Source organism: Desmodus rotundus, chromosome 11, assembly GCF_022682495.2.
Source record: "Desmodus rotundus isolate HL8 chromosome 11, HLdesRot8A.1, whole genome shotgun sequence".
Taxonomy (NCBI): domain Eukaryota; kingdom Metazoa; phylum Chordata; class Mammalia; order Chiroptera; family Phyllostomidae; genus Desmodus; species Desmodus rotundus.
This window is the reverse complement of record NC_071397.1, coordinates 86351455-86367996: the sequence shown is the minus strand read 5'-3', so window position 1 is coordinate 86367996 and position 16542 is coordinate 86351455. Positions and strand designations below refer to the sequence as shown.

The window sequence follows — 16542 nt, the reverse complement described above, 5'->3', positions numbered from 1 at the left end:
TTAGTCAGAAGCCGCAGGATAAAACCCATGGTGCCATGGAGCACACTCACTGAGGAAATGTCCGGAAACCTCCCTGCTCTCTTCTCCAGGGCAGGCCTCTGAAGAACATCAGAGAAGCTCAGGTGCTTTGAGGAGCTCGGTTTGAAAACACTGACCATTGGGCCAAAGATCTGGCCATTCCAAGTCTACCGACCCTGGCTAAATGATCTTCAGCAAATCACTTCTCTAGTTTTTAATTGCCTTATCTGTTAAGTGAGGAAATGGAATTATCTGTTAAGACCTTTTTTGTTCTAAACTATGAACTCTTTCACTTGTGTGGTGTGATACTCTCATTTTCATTTTCGAAGAGGCTGAGCTGCTCTGCAGAGGAGGGCCTATCCCTGGCGAGACAACGTCTCTGTGTGCTCCTGTGACAGGCACCCAGGAGGCTGTGAGAGGCAGCGCTGCTCTGTGGCTGCCACAGGAGGAAGTGACTGAGAAGAAGCCAGGCTGGAGCCCGGGGAGAAAGAAGCAAGCCAGTTCAGAGGTGCACCTCAAGGTCATGACTGAGGAGCCAGCGGTGGAGAGCTTGTTGCATCTCAGCGGGGGTGAGCCTTCAATTCCTCAACCCCCTTTCCCCGTCATTCCTCTTATATTCAAATCTTCCTCTATCTGAGGAGAAAATTCAAGGCTCCTGCGAACAACTAATCCATTACAAGGATATCATGCTCTGTCCTTCAGAGGAGCTACCTGGTAGCTAAATTCTTAGTTGTAATAATTAATAATAATAGTATGTTCTATGTGCCCACCACTACTTGTCGGCTCTTCACATGTATTAATTCTTTAAATCTAACTGTAAGTCTTGGCTGTACATGTTTCTATGGGTGTGGAAATGGAGACATGCATAGCTAAAGGCTCCCTGAAGTCACAACGTCAGTAAGTGGCAGAGCTTTCATTCAAAAGCAGGCCTGTTCTTTTGTAATCTTCTCTCATCTCTGACCAAGGAAGCTGCCATTATCTCTTTACCCCATATCTCCACACGGAGTTCTTTGGTTCTGTTCTTAGACTCCAATCAGGAATCAATCCTTCCTATTCTGAGCCCTCACTCTGCACTGCTGGAGGCAACAAACTATAGTGGTTAAAAAGGTGAACTATGAAGCCGTACTTCTTGAGTTAAAATCCTGGCTCCTCCACATATTAGCTACATAGTTTTGTAAAGTTCTTTAATCACCCACTGCCTCAGTTTTTTCATCAGTAAAATGAGGTTAAGATGAAGACTTACTTCAAAGGGTGATTTGATGGTGAAAATGAATGAGGCAACACAGGAGGGTCTTTTATAAACAGTGTCTGGATGTGTAACCTGCATCCAGCAAATGTTAGGTGTCATTACCTTCTCTGTTTAAAGAAATATACGCTGCACTGCAGCCATTGGGTCACAGGTCTGGGGTCTGAGCCTGTGCTTATCGGCACCGCCAGGGTCATTCTATCAGTACCACCTACCACATTGTCACATGAAACCAGCATATCGAAACCATTTCGATATGCTTATCGAAATGCTCTGTGGGTGATTGTCTCGGTCTGTTCAGGGAGCCATAGCAAAAATACTATAGATCGAGGGGCTTAGCATTTATTTCTCACAGTTCTGGAGCCTGGGAAATTTAAGTTCATGGTACCGGCAGACTCGGTGTCTGGTGACAGTGGCTTCCTGGTTCATGTTGTAGATGGCCACCTACATGCTGTGTCCTAACAGGGCAGAAAGGACCAGAGAGCTCTCTGGGGTCCCCTTTATCAAGGTACTAATCCCATTCATGAAGGCTCCACCCTAATGACCTAATCACCTCCCAAAGTCCCCGCCCCCTAATACTATCCCACTGGGGCTTAGGTTTCAACATGGGGTGGTGGATGCAAACATTTAGTCTAGAGCAATGACGATGGTGACAACAATACATAATCTTGGGAATTTAAGTCCTTCTGAGGCCACATGCCCTGTACGGTACAGGAGAGGTCAGAGGTGGCCATGGAATTGGATTCTTTGTGACACAGCTGGTCTTCATTTGTCTCCCTGTGAGTAAATAAAGACTCCTGAAAACTCCAGGCTACCACAACCCATCCTGCACTCCTGGGGAAAAGTGAACTGTGTGCATTTCCAACAGATTCCCTTCTCATACGGAAAATAAAAAAACAAAATTAAAAAATAACAAAACTAGTTATCCTGCTAAGCACGAACTTGGAGGCCCTTTTTCTGTCATTTTACAAACCACTATGTTCAATCCCAGAAGCTACAAACAATTCACTTTGAACCTCTGGTAGGATTATTTTCTACAGCAAAACTCATTTCAGCCTTTAGTTTCTCTGCACTTCCAGGCTTATACACGCACACAGGCGCACCACAAAAACAACTTTTAAATAGCCATGTTATCACTGCTGTTTTTGTTACAAGAAATAACAAGAACACCATGCAACAAACAAAATAGTTTTCACATTCACTTCTGTTAATATTAATGAGAACCCTGTGAGGAAAGTGAAAAAAATAAACCCATCAGAAAACTCACTTTGTTTTCTCAGCATCTCCATGGCATTAAATCTTCATGTTGCCTTCTTTTTAATAATGTGCAGTGTGCGGCCATCAGTGACATTTTGCTAAATCTTCCTGTTTTTTGAACATTTGACCTTTGAAATGTCTGTCCTCCCCATGCCTGTTGAAATTGCCTTAATTAAAGCTGTCTTCTGGCTTGTGTCTTACAACAGCTCCGATAGGCCTCTTCAGCTGAAGGCAAAACCAAGTGCCACTCATTGCTGTCAACATCTTAGCCTTCAAAGACTGAGATTCAATATCATGTCTGCCAAGAAGTTGTCAGATTCTGCCATTAGAATTAATGTCCCTGTCGCTGAATCCTCATTGCCTTTTACTCAAAGGCTCTTCTCATGATAATATACAGTATGTGCCGCTTTAACAATACCTGTGAGATTATTATGCTAAGTGAAATAAGCCAGTCGGAGAAAGACAAATGCCATATGATCTCACTTGTATGTGGAATCTAATGAACAAAATAAACTGATGAACAAAATAGAAACAGAGGCACAGGTACATGGAACAGACTGATAGGCTGTGGGGGTGGGGTGGGATTGTACAAAAGGAAGTGAAGGGATTAGCCAAAGAACACATATGCACAACCCATAGACACAGACCACAGTGTGGCGATGGCCAGAGGGAAGTGGGGGCAGGGCTGGGTGGAGGTGGGCAAAGGGGTGGAGGGGAAATGGGGACATCTGTAATAGTGTCAACAATAAAAATAAAGTTAAAAAATAATAATATCTGTGAATATTGATTCCTCAAGTGTCAGCAAGCCCTTTGAGGGCTAACGCTCTGATTTTTTCTGGTGTGCAATTGCTCAGGCCCAGCCTCGTCCTCCCAGTCGGTAGCATGGCACTGTTGAAAGAATGAAAGGGTCACGACTGGCACTACAGTCCTCTAAGATGATCTATTAAGTTTACTTAAGCTACTCTTACTATGTAATGCCAGCAAGATTTTCTCAATGTTAGTTCTTCAGCAAATGCAGTTTTGTTCACTTGTTTGCTTTGCAGTGACTACTTTGATTGATTAAGTAAGAAAAAACTCTTCCTTGCCCACAATTTAAGTTGGCTTATATGGAAATTTGCTTGAAAAGCCTGTATAGAATTTAAAAATCTCCCTGACCTTTAGAGAGATGTTGAGAAGGAAATAAGGAAGTCAAATATGAATTAGGACAATTTTATTCACCGGCTTCCTCAGATTAAGCAAGCTATAGTTAACTGAAAAGTTCTCAAATGTTATACTTAGAAAGAATTGCATTGTGAGAAATGGGGTCAATGGTAAGAGAGTAATGTCATTCCAATTTGTCAGGATGAAGAGAATTCTGTCTTTTAAAACTGCAATACAGAGCATGGGTAATCGTTGCAAAGTTGTGTGCAGGAAATTTCAAGAGGACTTGATTTTAACAAAACCAGAATGAAGTATTACTTGATAATTGGCAGAGAAACTTATCAGGAAGAAATCTTACGGTTCTAATGTCTTCTCTGAACTCTATGTTTGTATGTCCAACTTGTCTGTTTGAGATATCCAGTTTGATGCCTAAGAGACAGCTTGTATACAGCATCCTCATTGTTAAGTACAAAAAAGGAGCATATATAGTGGTTTTTCATTTGTATGTGAGAGAAAGAGTAAATGGAATTAGAATATATGTATGAATATATATTTGCTCATATTTATTCATTTTTCAAAAAGAAACATATGAAAAATAGACTAGTAATTAAAATGACTAATTCTAAAGGTTATGAGCATGAAGTAGAGGGAATTGTTTTAGGAGTGAGATCTCTCTGCTAGTGTTGATTTACCATGTACATTTTAAAAATTATAAAAAAAATTAAAAATGGTTAAAAAAAGAGCACACCCTAAAATTAAATAAAATAAAAATAAACTGAACTATATGTCAAATTTATAACAAAATTAAATAGAAAAATTAATTCTAATAACTTTAAACATAGTACTCTGGCTAAACATCTTATGTGGGGAATATTTTGAAGATAAGAATAATTGCAAAAAAACTCATAAACTTTACTTATTTGCTATGTTATGGGAGTGGTGTTAGTGGAACAATTACAAAATTAGTCTCGTGCGTATTGAGGAAATGTGCGAACATGGCGGTGTTGGGGACTAGGGTTCTCACTGTAGTAAGAGAGAGAGACACGTGACGGGGGGATGTGGAGAGAATGGTGTTGGATTTGAGTTCACTGTATCAGTTGCAAGTAATAATTCAAAAAGTCACAGATCAAATGATACTACAGTAGAAATGAGCAAATCTCGTACCCATATTTGTTTGCTAAGTACTATCACCTACTAAACAAACCAGACCTCCTTGCGGAGATGGCTGATACTGAGTATGGGACTGGGACAACATGAAATGACCCTAGAATATCTGGTTGTGTTAGAAAGCAAACAATGTAATTAAATTCTGATAAGGACTCAACAAAAAGACAAGGAGGTCTTTTCCTTTCATCAATGATAGAGTAACAGGTACCTAACTTACCTTCCAAATCTTAAGTAACTAGAAAACTTGGCTATATATATATATATATGATACAATTGTGTTTAGACATTGACTGGCAGATAGCACAGCATTTTGATTTCTGATAAAAGGAAACAAATGGCACTACAACTGACCCAGCTTACTGCTTGGAGGCAATTTCCAGGCTGCAGCACAGGAAAGAGAAACCCAACAGAGCCTGGTAGCCTCACCGAATTGAGGAGAACAAGATTAGGACTCAGTGAAGCCAAAGCGGCCAGAATTTTCATGTGAAAATACTGAAGAGAAGGGAGCTGCACAGAGAGTGCCAGGGATTTGCAGAGGGTCTTCCCAAGGCTTTAGCCAAGTACTGTTCTGGACATGCCTGAGAAGAAAATACTCAAGGCCAAAAGAAAGAGCTACTGGAAAGCAGTACAAGGCTAAGCTAGTTTGCGTTTCCACCAGCTGGGGGTAAAGACCTCCTAATACACAGGACAGTGGGTAGAGTTCTCAGAAGAACATCATCTTGGCAGTGCGGATAAGTTTGCCCTATACTTAAAGCTTCTCTTGATCCACCCCAACCAACTTATTTCAAATAACATGATGAACAAAACTGATTCCAAGTAACTGAACCACACACCAGAACAAATTTCAATAATATTTAAAGGAATATGACAAAATATGACACGGACAACCTATAAAATCACAATGGCCAGCAGCCAATAAAAAATGATTAGCCATACAAATAAAGAGCACAATAGAATCCATGTGTATGAAAAAGTCAATCAATACAAATTTACCCCCGAATGACTGAGATTTTGGAATTGGCACACAAAGACATTACATTGCAGGAGATAAGGGAAAAGATGACCATAATAAACAGGGGAGTTCTGTAATGAGGGTGATTAAGGAGAGATCACACTGAAATACACAGTGTGGGAACGTTGGCCGGGAAACTGAAGCTTGCCACGCCATGTGTAAACAACTTGCCCTTCATCACACAACTATGAGAGGCAGAAACAGGAGACCAGGCTGCCCGCTTTTGTCTCAGAAGCCTGACACTCAACTTTCTGTCAGCATTCATGGGTTTTCACAAAATCCTACAGTAAGCTTATTTATGACAAGTTAGGGGAAAATTTAAACATTGGTTTTCCAGAAGTGCATTTTCGAAATTCACCCTTCATCTTATCAGCTGACCACTCAACAAGTCATTCCAAAAGAAATGGTTTATCTGAGACCACAGCAATGACAGGTGATTTACTCCATTCTGACGGGAGATTACAGGTAAACAGAGGCACCCTTTAAACCTAAAGGTAGATCCAGAGTATGGAATCTAGCTTTGACCTCAGAGGCACTTTGAGGCACTTTGAGGCACTTTTCATAGGCACTTTTCATAGGCACTTTTCAGAGATGAGGAAGGAAGGGAGTTAATGTGAAGTAGAGAAGGCAGTAACACGATAGGTAGAACACATTTAACAGGAACAAAATGTGTCTGTAACCTCTGTCTCCATTTTTAGCCCAGCTACCACCCATCATTTGAAAAAAAAAAAAAAAGCATGAAAAACATCACGTTTGTGTTGAGAGGGGGAAAATGTAGTGGCGTACTTGGTAGCAAGGCTTGGAAGTGGGAGGTAGAGAGGAACTGTACATTTATTATACCTGGAGTTGGGGGCACTGTTGCCAGTTTCAAAAATGGATTTGAGAATAAGAGCGAGCTAAAACTTTAACAGAATCTGGAGCCTTTTGAAGTGTGAATGAATGAAATGAGATGTGTGAACATGCACAGACCCGTCCTTCTGTTCAGCCTCGGAAGCTCCCAGCCTGCAGATCCCCAGATAACCGCAGAGGAAAAGACCTTCTGGATGAGGACACACTGTGGGTTCCCCATCAGAACAGCGTGGGGCACTCAGTCTGTGTCAGCCTGCTCTCCGGCCAGTTTTGGATCTCCAGTGACGGAGCTTCCTGGGTCCACGATGGAGCAGCCTGTGCTGTCAGGGAAGTCTTCAGACACTCACGGGCACGTTCACGGCGTGGATAAATCTGTGAAGCTCATTTGGCTCTTTGTTCCTCTTAATGGTTGCCTGCCGTTCCCGGCATTGTGGAGGGAGCTCTGAAAAGCTGGAGCTGGCATCTGCAAGCTTTTCCCGTGGGGCTTCATTTGGATGAAATCTCCCTTTAGAGTTTCATTTCCCAGGGGATCCAAATTGGAAGCTAAGTCGTTAGATGCAAAATTATCCCAGTTCTCCAAGATTTGGGTATTCTGAATATTTCTGATGAGAAGTGGCTTCAGGAGCATATGGAGAACAAAGGCTCTGCATGTTGAGGAAATGGGAATAGTCGTTTCTTATATGTGCAATGAGTGGACCAAATATTAAGAATGTGTTTCTTCAGTGCCCTCAATTCTTATTTCTCCTTTAATATAACACAGTCCTTTATTTATTTAAGGCACTGATGATACTACCTCAAAATTTTGTATATGTTGCCCTCGGACACTACTCAAGTCATTTCCTTTGTGCTGCAGTGGGTTTTCTATTCAGATTTCCAGCCGCAGAAATGCCAAGCCCTCCCATTCCCAGGGTGCTTTCCTTAGGCATCATTCTGCTTTAGGGATGTGGAACTGGACACTTGCTCTTAGTCCCATGCATGCTAGTAATGGAGCAGGGACCAGACTTCATAAACCCCGACTCCTGGGGTCACTATCATCTCATTGTCCCCCTACCTCAGGAGAGCCCTTACTGTCCGAATGCCAACCCTCCTCCCTATGCACAACACAGAGTAAGCCTTCAGTAAGCTCCCAGTAATGAAGTGAAAACATAAGTATCAAGGATGCAATGATATTCATGAAATTTGATCCATTTCCAGTTCTTGTCCTGCAGAACTCCAGCCTCCCTCCTCCATCCCAGGGGCAGAATCACAGGCTGTTGGGGCACCTTTTGTGGTGAGTGGGGCATGTCAGGTCTACCAGAAGGCTGAGCAGTCCCAGCCTGAACCGAATTGCCAGGATGAAAAATACTTTGTTCCAGGATTTGTACAGTGCTGGGCTCTGCACGTTAAGCAGGCAAGGGGAATGTTGCTCTGCTTGCTGAAAGGGTGGGCGATTTAGAAGCTGTGAGCAGAGATGAGTAGGGACCTCCAGCAGAAATGGGACACAGCATCTGAACACTGACCAGCGCTAGCAGAGATGTTCAGAGCTGTTTGGGCTATTGCAGTTGCTCTAAGCAGCCATTGCTTTGAAAAATGCAAGGGTTAAAAATGGATTCAGTTAAGAAGGAAAAGCCTTTACCAGAAAGGTCTCCTTTCCCTTCATAGGTGCATAGGGGCTGTGAGAAGAAGCTGGAAGGATTCAGTTAGGGCCTCATAAAAAACAGCAGTATTTGGGAATTTTCTTTTGTTCATCAGTGGTGGGAAAATATACATACACACACACAGACTCGGTGAGAGTTTCTTCATGGGAGATGGGAGATAGAGGTAGCGTTTCCTAGACGTGGAGGCAGGACTCATTATCGAGAATGAAGTGGTTGCACTTCAGGCAGAGCCCCAGAAGGAAGTTCACCCCAAGAGAGATGCACTGGGATAGTGAGAGGCGTAGGGTGGTGATGAGGTGGGAGGCAGGCATGCACCTCTAGAGGGGTTCTGTACATGACACAGGTCACTCAGCACTGAGGAGGTTTGTCTGGATAGTGAGTCACCTTGGCTGGTTGGGACTTGTTCTCTCATTCCTCCTCCTCTACCTTTTGGGTTCTTTTGAACCCTCTGACTCAGTGGTTCTTGACCTTGGTGGTATAGCAAAACCGTCTGGGACATGGCCAACGCCTTACCCACAGGAAGTCTTACTTCATTCTCCTGGAATTGAGCCTGGGCATCGGTTTGCTTAAGGCTCCCCAGGTGATTCTAATAGGACGATCAGGATTGTCCACAAAGTGCGGATTTCAAACTCAGGAAAACCCTCCACAGTTTGACTCTGCAGGCTCGTGAGTACGTACACCACACATGAAAGAGATTCTGGTAGGAAAGACCGTTTCAATTGACTTTAGCAGCTTTCTTCACCTGAGTTCTCTTGATAATAGGTAGTTGGTATTCTGCTTATAAGCCTTGCCACAACTCTAGGAGCACTCCTAACAAATAACCAATGGGGAAAAAAACCTCCAAATTCTGCTAGTTTATGAGGGACATTTCCACAATGATGGAAAACCTTATAAGGGCTATTTCTGATTCATGGTGCCTCTTTGTGCTGTGAATATGTAGGCCGTGAGTCACCAAATGTATCTAGACTTTCCCGTAGCCCCAGATTTCAACCCTTTGATTAGTCTCCGATTTTCCTGAGATTTCTTGGAACACATTATAGAATGGGACACTCCACTCCCACATTCTTGTTTGCCCTTTAAATCCTAGATTATCATCAAGATATAACCTACCGTGTTTTTCAGACCATAAGCACCTAGGTTTTAGAGGAAAATAGGGGGGAAAAAACCCCGATGGTGTTCGTTTTTCTTTCTCACCGCTGTGTGCTGCGCAGCAAACACAACGCTGGGGACTCAAGCAACCTCAGTTCTAGTTCCCGCTCTAGTGAAATTGTTACATGACTGTGGACAATCTTCATTTCTTCCTGATTTACTCATTTGTAAGACAAAGGGGTTGAACTAAGTCTCTGGCTTTCAACACACAACACACAACCCACACACACACACACACACACACCCTTTTAAAAGTGAAGCATCCTTTCTTCCAGCTTGTGCTTTCTACAAAAGGCGATACATGAATCTGTTGGTCAGGAAGATGTACAAAGTGTGGGGTTTGGGGGTGCTCTGGGGCCTCTTGGGTTTCCTCATCTCCTCCCCTCCCCTGGAAGGGATTCCACAGAATCCCTGGGACATTGAGAGGAAAGTGAAAAATATATGTACTCGTTAGTTAAGATCTTTTGTGCTCTCTCACTCTTCAGATACGTGTGCTCGCACACACGAACATAGGTGCCCGTGCGCACATTTATACACGTGCAGGCCAAGTCTGATGGGTTAGGCTTAGGAGGCAGTAGATACCATCGGAGTAGGTGTGCTCAGGACTTGGAAATTAGACACATTCGCTTGGTGGTGGGGGCAGGCCTTGGGAGTGCGCTGTGCCTGCTTCTGGGGATAGGCAAGCAGTGAACTGTCCATAGGGTCTGGGGGACTGTCACATGCTCAGTGGTCTGGAGGCTCAACACCTGGTAGCAGGTGACATCCCAGGGGTGGAGGCTTCATGCCTGGAAGCTGAGAACAGGGCATTGGAGAGACATCCATGAGGAAACAGCTGGGGTTACTTAGGAAGCCCGTGTTGGTTAGAAGTACTCGCTGCCCATTGGAAGTGCCATTCCCTCGGTCCCCTGTATTTCAGATAGTCTGGTGATTTCCAAACCACCTATTATACATCCTTTATAATTAGAAATGAACCTTAACATGTCTCTTCATTTTCCCTGGTCCTCCTGGATATCGCCATAGTTCTAAATGCTGCTTAGCTATCAACGGATATATTTGTCACAAGAAAGATTTCACAGGACTTTCTTTGCCCCACAAGAATGCCTAGTCCCAATTCAGAGGGGTTCCAAAAAAAAAACAAAGAAGTTACCCCAGGTTAGATATCCATTCCTTGAATCAGAAATACTTAACTAAGAAAAAATGTTTGCTGGGTCTTAGATATTAGTCTAATATTTCTGGGGTCCTCTTTACCACAAATGAAGTGGCTCTAACATCCCTTCCCTTATCAAAGAAAGGAGAAGGTTTGACATTCATGCCATGCTCTTAAAATCAAGCCATCTCAGGACTGTTTCTTCATATTAATCATGCTTTATAGTCTGCAATGATTCGTGCTATTCACCCAATGAAACCACTGACAACTGGTATCACTTAAGTAAGTGAGGTATTAGACATCAGTGTCCAACACAGTGCCTGAAACCCATAAAAACAACAATTAAACAAACCAACAGGCTTCAAGCCAACAACAACAGTCTTGGAGGCTCGTTTTAGTTAGGGCCTGAGGGACTGAGTCCAAGTCAGGAAAAGGCTGGCCTGCCAGGAAGCAAGTAGGTAGTCACTGGCGTGATCTGAAGGGCTCTGACCTTCCCACAGCAATGTCTGGCTTGTCTTCTGTCCCCAGGGCCTGGAGGGTCTGCTCCCTGACTGTTGAGTGGTGCTACTGCATGGCGGTGGCAGGGAGGTCACTATTGTTTTGGTATGCTCTCTCTGGATGGTTATAAAGGTAGAAGTTTGAATAATGACTTCCTACTGGGAGATTGGTAGCAGGAGACTTCATCAGCCACAGTGGAAGTACCGAATGGGGTGGTGTGAGTCAGGTGGGTGGAGCAGATGAGAGGAGATGGAAGAGATATGGGGGAGTGCCCCGCAGGGCAGAAGACTAACTTGGATTGACTCCATGGTCATTCCCAGTTTGTAGTCAGAAGGCCGGCAGATCCCTTTGGTTCAATTAGCAGCTAAACTGACTGTGGGCTGGGTTGAAGTTTTAAAAATCATGTCTACTGTCGGTTTGCATTTCATTGGTGGGGTAGCTCCGAGGAGTTCCAACCGAGAGCCTGGAGTCTTGACTGGGGCTTCTCCATCTTGTCAGGTCTTGAACTCCTATTTTTGTCTCTTCAGTTCTATGAGGCCAAAACTCTGATTTCCTATGAATTCCTGCTTAGCTTCTTGTCCTGTGTGGCTTAAGAATTTGCCATATGCCTCTAGGAGAAAATGAGATCGCTAACTTACTTGTCCATGCTTTCCTTCTCTCCAGGATTCTCCTTTAAGTCTTAGATGCATTGACTGCCCAACCTCCACATATATAGATATAGATTTGCAACCTCTCTCTCTCTCTCTCTCTCTGCAGCCGTGTGAAATTTCCATAAATTCTGTTTATTCCTCTGCTTACCAGCCACAGATCTTTAGGTGGGGGTTTTAGCGTCTGATTCCAAGCCCAAAACTAGTAACCGCCCTGAAGGGAAAAATGCTTGCAGAGTATCAGCTCGGCTCCCTGCAGTTCGCATTTCTCTACTCTCCTGGATTTCAGCCCCTCAGATCCTAGTGGGCTCAGTCATTTTCCAATGCCTTCAACCACAGGGCTGTTGTTACTGTTTCTTTCCTTTATATTTTAGCTTACTTTTTAATTTGTTCCTACCAGAATAATTTGTCTGGTGCAAGCTACTTCATTTTAACTAGAAGGAAAAGGCTAATGTGATTTTGAAACTATTACTCAACATGTATTTGCCTAAAGAAAATATTAGCATCTTGCCTTAAATTTCCCATGCTACGGTTCATTCAGGTAAATTTGTAATGTGTTTGGTAAACTTTAGAAGTGAAAGAAAAACTTTTACCTTGAAACATACATGAGAAATACGAAGATTTGGGGAAAACAATAATCCCAAATGAGATTCTATATGTTATTAGTGCAAGTATCGGCTGTCTTTATAAAACTTAGTGTTTGTTCTCTTATTTTAACATACTAAGCTCTTCTTGTCTTCTCTTGGGAAAACGCTTTGCATTGAGATAATGAATCTGAATGGTTGAGGTCTGATTGCACTCAGACTAGCACCTGCAAATCTGCAACTTATTCTTTCTGACTTGTTTATAATTCCTAATTTCACTTTGGTAATTATTAAGGCAAATCATAGGTAGCTAGAGTCCTGATGTTGAATTGGCACACTTCTTTTGTTTCATTTTGTTTGCTGGTATCGTTTTTCCTTGAGCTTCACTCTGTGTTAGCCTGTGAATCATCCCAACTTTGTCCAATATTTTAGAAGGAAGTTTGTTTCTTCTTGCCTACAATCCCCTGCCTGTTTCATTACTTGGATCACTCCCTGAGGAACCCTGGGAGCGTGAAGACCAAGTACAGGAATAGAATGCAGGTTTTCTTACTCTGAGGCCTGAACTCAAAATCAGAAAACCGAAAGGCCAGATCCCAGAAGGCTTGCTTTCTTTTTTATTTCTAGTGTTAGGGCAACCTCTGCAAGAAGTGACCTACTTTCTCACAAGCAGTTACTCTCATATTTTGACCCATGTATGGGTACATTGCCACGATCTCTGTGATTCTTCTGAGCCTACAAATATGATCCCCACAAAACCACTTTTTTCTCATCACTTCTCCTATTACTTTTATCTACTGCCACTGAGAACAATTGTATTGATAAGCTAGTACCTGTACACATGGGAAATTTACAGGTGTTTATCACTATACCGATGAGCTCAAGTTGGCTCCTTGTGAATGGAAGCAGAAAGAAGCTAATTCACTTTATGCTTGGTTGTTCCTATAGCAGCCCATGCAATCATGTTACTATTGCTAATTCTTTGCTTACAGTACTCCACCCACCTGAAGGGGGCTCCGGGCATTGTGACGTGATTCACAAGGATATCATGGCATCATGGCCACAACACAGTTATTGGGGAAATTAAGACTGGCCTTTGAAAGGTCAAGAAGGAGCAGAAGTACGGCAGCAAAAGGAAAGCAAAGAGAGGAGAGCGGTTCAGGAATCATTCTGCAGCAGCCATTGCTGTAGAAAACATCCATGAAATGGTGATTTTGATCTAAATGGAGGGTAAGTAGTGAACCGTAGGAAGGGAATACTTTAGGGCTAACTGCCTTGAGAGAACAAATAGATCAATTTATATGGCACCAGGATACTAAATATTTCTTTGAAGGAAAATTTTTTGGGGAACAGAGATAAAATTAAAGCGAGAGAGTAAAGAATGCAGGATGCTGGCTTAGTGACTGAGCATTGAGCACCGTTGTTTTCTCACCTGACAGGAACTGTGAGTTTATTGTAACCTCTGATGTGACAGGGGCCTGCAGGCCATGTAGGTACTCTCACCCCTCCAGGGTACCCACCAGGAAAGAAGTCTAATTACTGATGGGTGGAAGCCATGCTGAAAAACAAGGAAGAGTTTCACTGGTTTCCTATTTGTCTGTCCCGGAGAGGGAAGCCAGTGGCCCTCTCCGTGTGCTGCCAGGTGAACCCCAGACCTGGGATGGGGAAGTGTACTCATGACCTAACACTGGACCCACCAGTTACTGTCCTAACCCCTGTTGACTCTTACTGTTGTTTTTTAACATACTTTATACCAAAGAAACACAGAGAATAATGAATGAAACCGAAAGACCCCTGACTAAGGAGGGAAGGTGCTCTGGCTTTTGCCACCCCTCACCTCTGTGAGTTTGGGAGAGTTATTTGAACTCTCCGAGCCTTGGTTTCATCCTCCAATAAATAGGAGTAATAGTCAGGTGCCTGGCATACAGTAGTTACTTAGTAAATGGTAGGAATTTTTATTAACTCATTTTTTAGTAAACAAAAGTAAGTGATAAGAAGGAATATGAAACTATTTTGCAAGACTATATTCAAGTGTAGCTGGGGGAGAGAAAGGTAATTCACTTTTTTGCATTTGGAAGGGAATACGAAATGAAATGCCAATGATGAGAGAAAGCATCTCTGACACTTGATTGAAATGCTTTGACCAAATTTGGTGAAGCCTCATTTCATGCTGGAATAACACTGAGCCAAGCTCTCTCCCCTTGAAGGGTTTGCTGATTAGACCTCGCGCAATGGCTGAACGTCATGGTTTGGGTTGCTCAGGGGTCAGTGAACAAGATCTTCAGGATCAATAGTGAGCTGAGATTTTCTGAGATGCCCTGACTCCGAAGGATCTCAAAGGCTCTTCAGTTCTCCTTTGTGTTTTTAGGATCATAGCAAATAAAATGTATAACTGTAAAGTACTCATTTGCTTTGTGATCAGAAAGAACATTCATGTTAAAGGTTAAAGTTGGCATTGAAAATTATCTCAGGAGTAAATGTGTACCAGTCCATGTCCTTCCTCATTGGTAGTAATATATATTTCTAGGTAGACTGGATAATGTCCTTTTACATTTTTTTGTTTCTTTTTTGAAATTTCTCTTGTCTAATTTGGAGACTCAGTGACCTGGCTTTTCTCATAGTTGTTGTCACAGTTGCTCATCATTGAGAGCTAGCTGTCAGTTGAGAGGGAGTCGTCTGATGAAGTCTATTCCAATGGGACTCTGAGAAGACGAGGGCTTCAAACTACCTGTTCTTCTTCACCTGCTTTCATTTTCTGTGACTGCCGTACATAAAGCTTAGTGGCCTACAATGACACGAGTTTCTTGTCTTATAGTTTTGGAGGTCAGAAGTCCCAGCACAGGTGTCACTGGGGTAAAATCAAGGTGTCTGCTGGGCTGGGTCCCTTCTGGAGGCTCTGGGGCACAAACTGCTTTCTTGACTGAGCCAGCTGTTGGGGATTCTCTGTATTCTTTGGCTTGTGGCCCCCTTCTCCATTTTCAAAGTCAGCAATGTCTCATGTCTATTCTTTTGCCTACCTTAAAAGAAAAAAAATGAATTATAATTTTAACAAAAAATGTACTGGGAACTTCCAAGTCTTGTCTGCAGCTCGCTCCCAGGTAGGCAAATTTTCCAGTAGAGGAGAGTGTGGAGGTGGCTTGTGCAGAGAATGGGACAGAAGGTCCTGGGCTGAACACTGTGGGCAGAGAGCTCAGCCCTTCTGTGTCATGCTCTTCTATTACCTGGAGGGAAGTGGGGCTCTCCCTCATACTCAAGACATCATCAAAGATCCTAAATTGCCCTCAGGATCCTGGAGAAAGTGAGACAATGAATGATTTGGAAAAGATCTGGAGAGCTGGGTCTGTCTAAGAAAGTCCCTGGACAGTAAGGGCAGAAAAAGGGAGGTTAAGCAACCTTAAGACATGGCCTCTCTGGAGAGAGATGGGTTTATCAATATGAATAAATATCCTGTGTCCGGCAATCTGAGCATGGTGGTAACGGAAAACAGGACACTGTAGCTCTGATTGGATTAAAGAGCTTGTGGGCAGCTGTAGAAGCTCCAGAGACAGAAACAGTAAAAAAACAACCTTCGCGCCCCCCTCGCCCCCCCACACACAGAGGCAGTGTGGCCATATGTGGTGGTGCCAAGGCAGCTGAGTCTGTCTCAGGGTGGCTGACGTAACAGACCCTTCTTCTCAGGGCCCGAGAGACTGACAGCAAGCTTTGGGGCCCAGGGGTGACAATTCTCTTCACAAAAACTAAAATGTCGAGTGATACCCAGGATTTGTGTTGGACTCATTTCCTGGCACAGCTTCTCATGCTGCAAATGAGGAAGCTAAAGAACAGAGAGAGCTAAGCGTGAACAAAGAGGAAGTTGAAGGGGTGATGGGGTCTCTGGAGTTGGTTGAGGGCAAGTTTCCCGGCCCTGCTCGCTCCGGCCAGTTACTGTAACAGAGGACACTTCCACGAGCTCCTGGCGTTTGAACAGTCTTGAGGGAGGAAGCAGAACAACAATGACAATGATGAAAATGATATGAGTGAAAACAGGACAGGGCAGGTAAAGCAGAAACTGCAACTCCTCATTTTGGAAAAATGGAGGCAGCTTCACCGTCAAAGAGGGTCTTTACTGGCTGGGGTTTTTTTAAGCATTTACTGAAATTGTTGGGGCTAAACTAATGAAAGGAGATATGAGGAAGCTGCTGCTAGGGTGTAAGA

At 43.3% G+C, this 16542-nt stretch overlaps 1 long non-coding RNA gene across 1 annotated transcript in view; it reads left to right on the top strand.

Annotated features, from left to right (window-relative positions):
• Positions 1-376: 376 nt before the first annotated feature.
• Positions 377-16542, top strand: part of LOC128779509 (uncharacterized) — a 28259-nt gene continuing 12093 nt past the window's right edge. The window contains exon 1 of the long non-coding RNA XR_011650560.1: positions 377-587. This is a non-coding gene — a long non-coding RNA (uncharacterized lncRNA). The remainder of the gene's footprint in view (positions 588-16542) is intronic.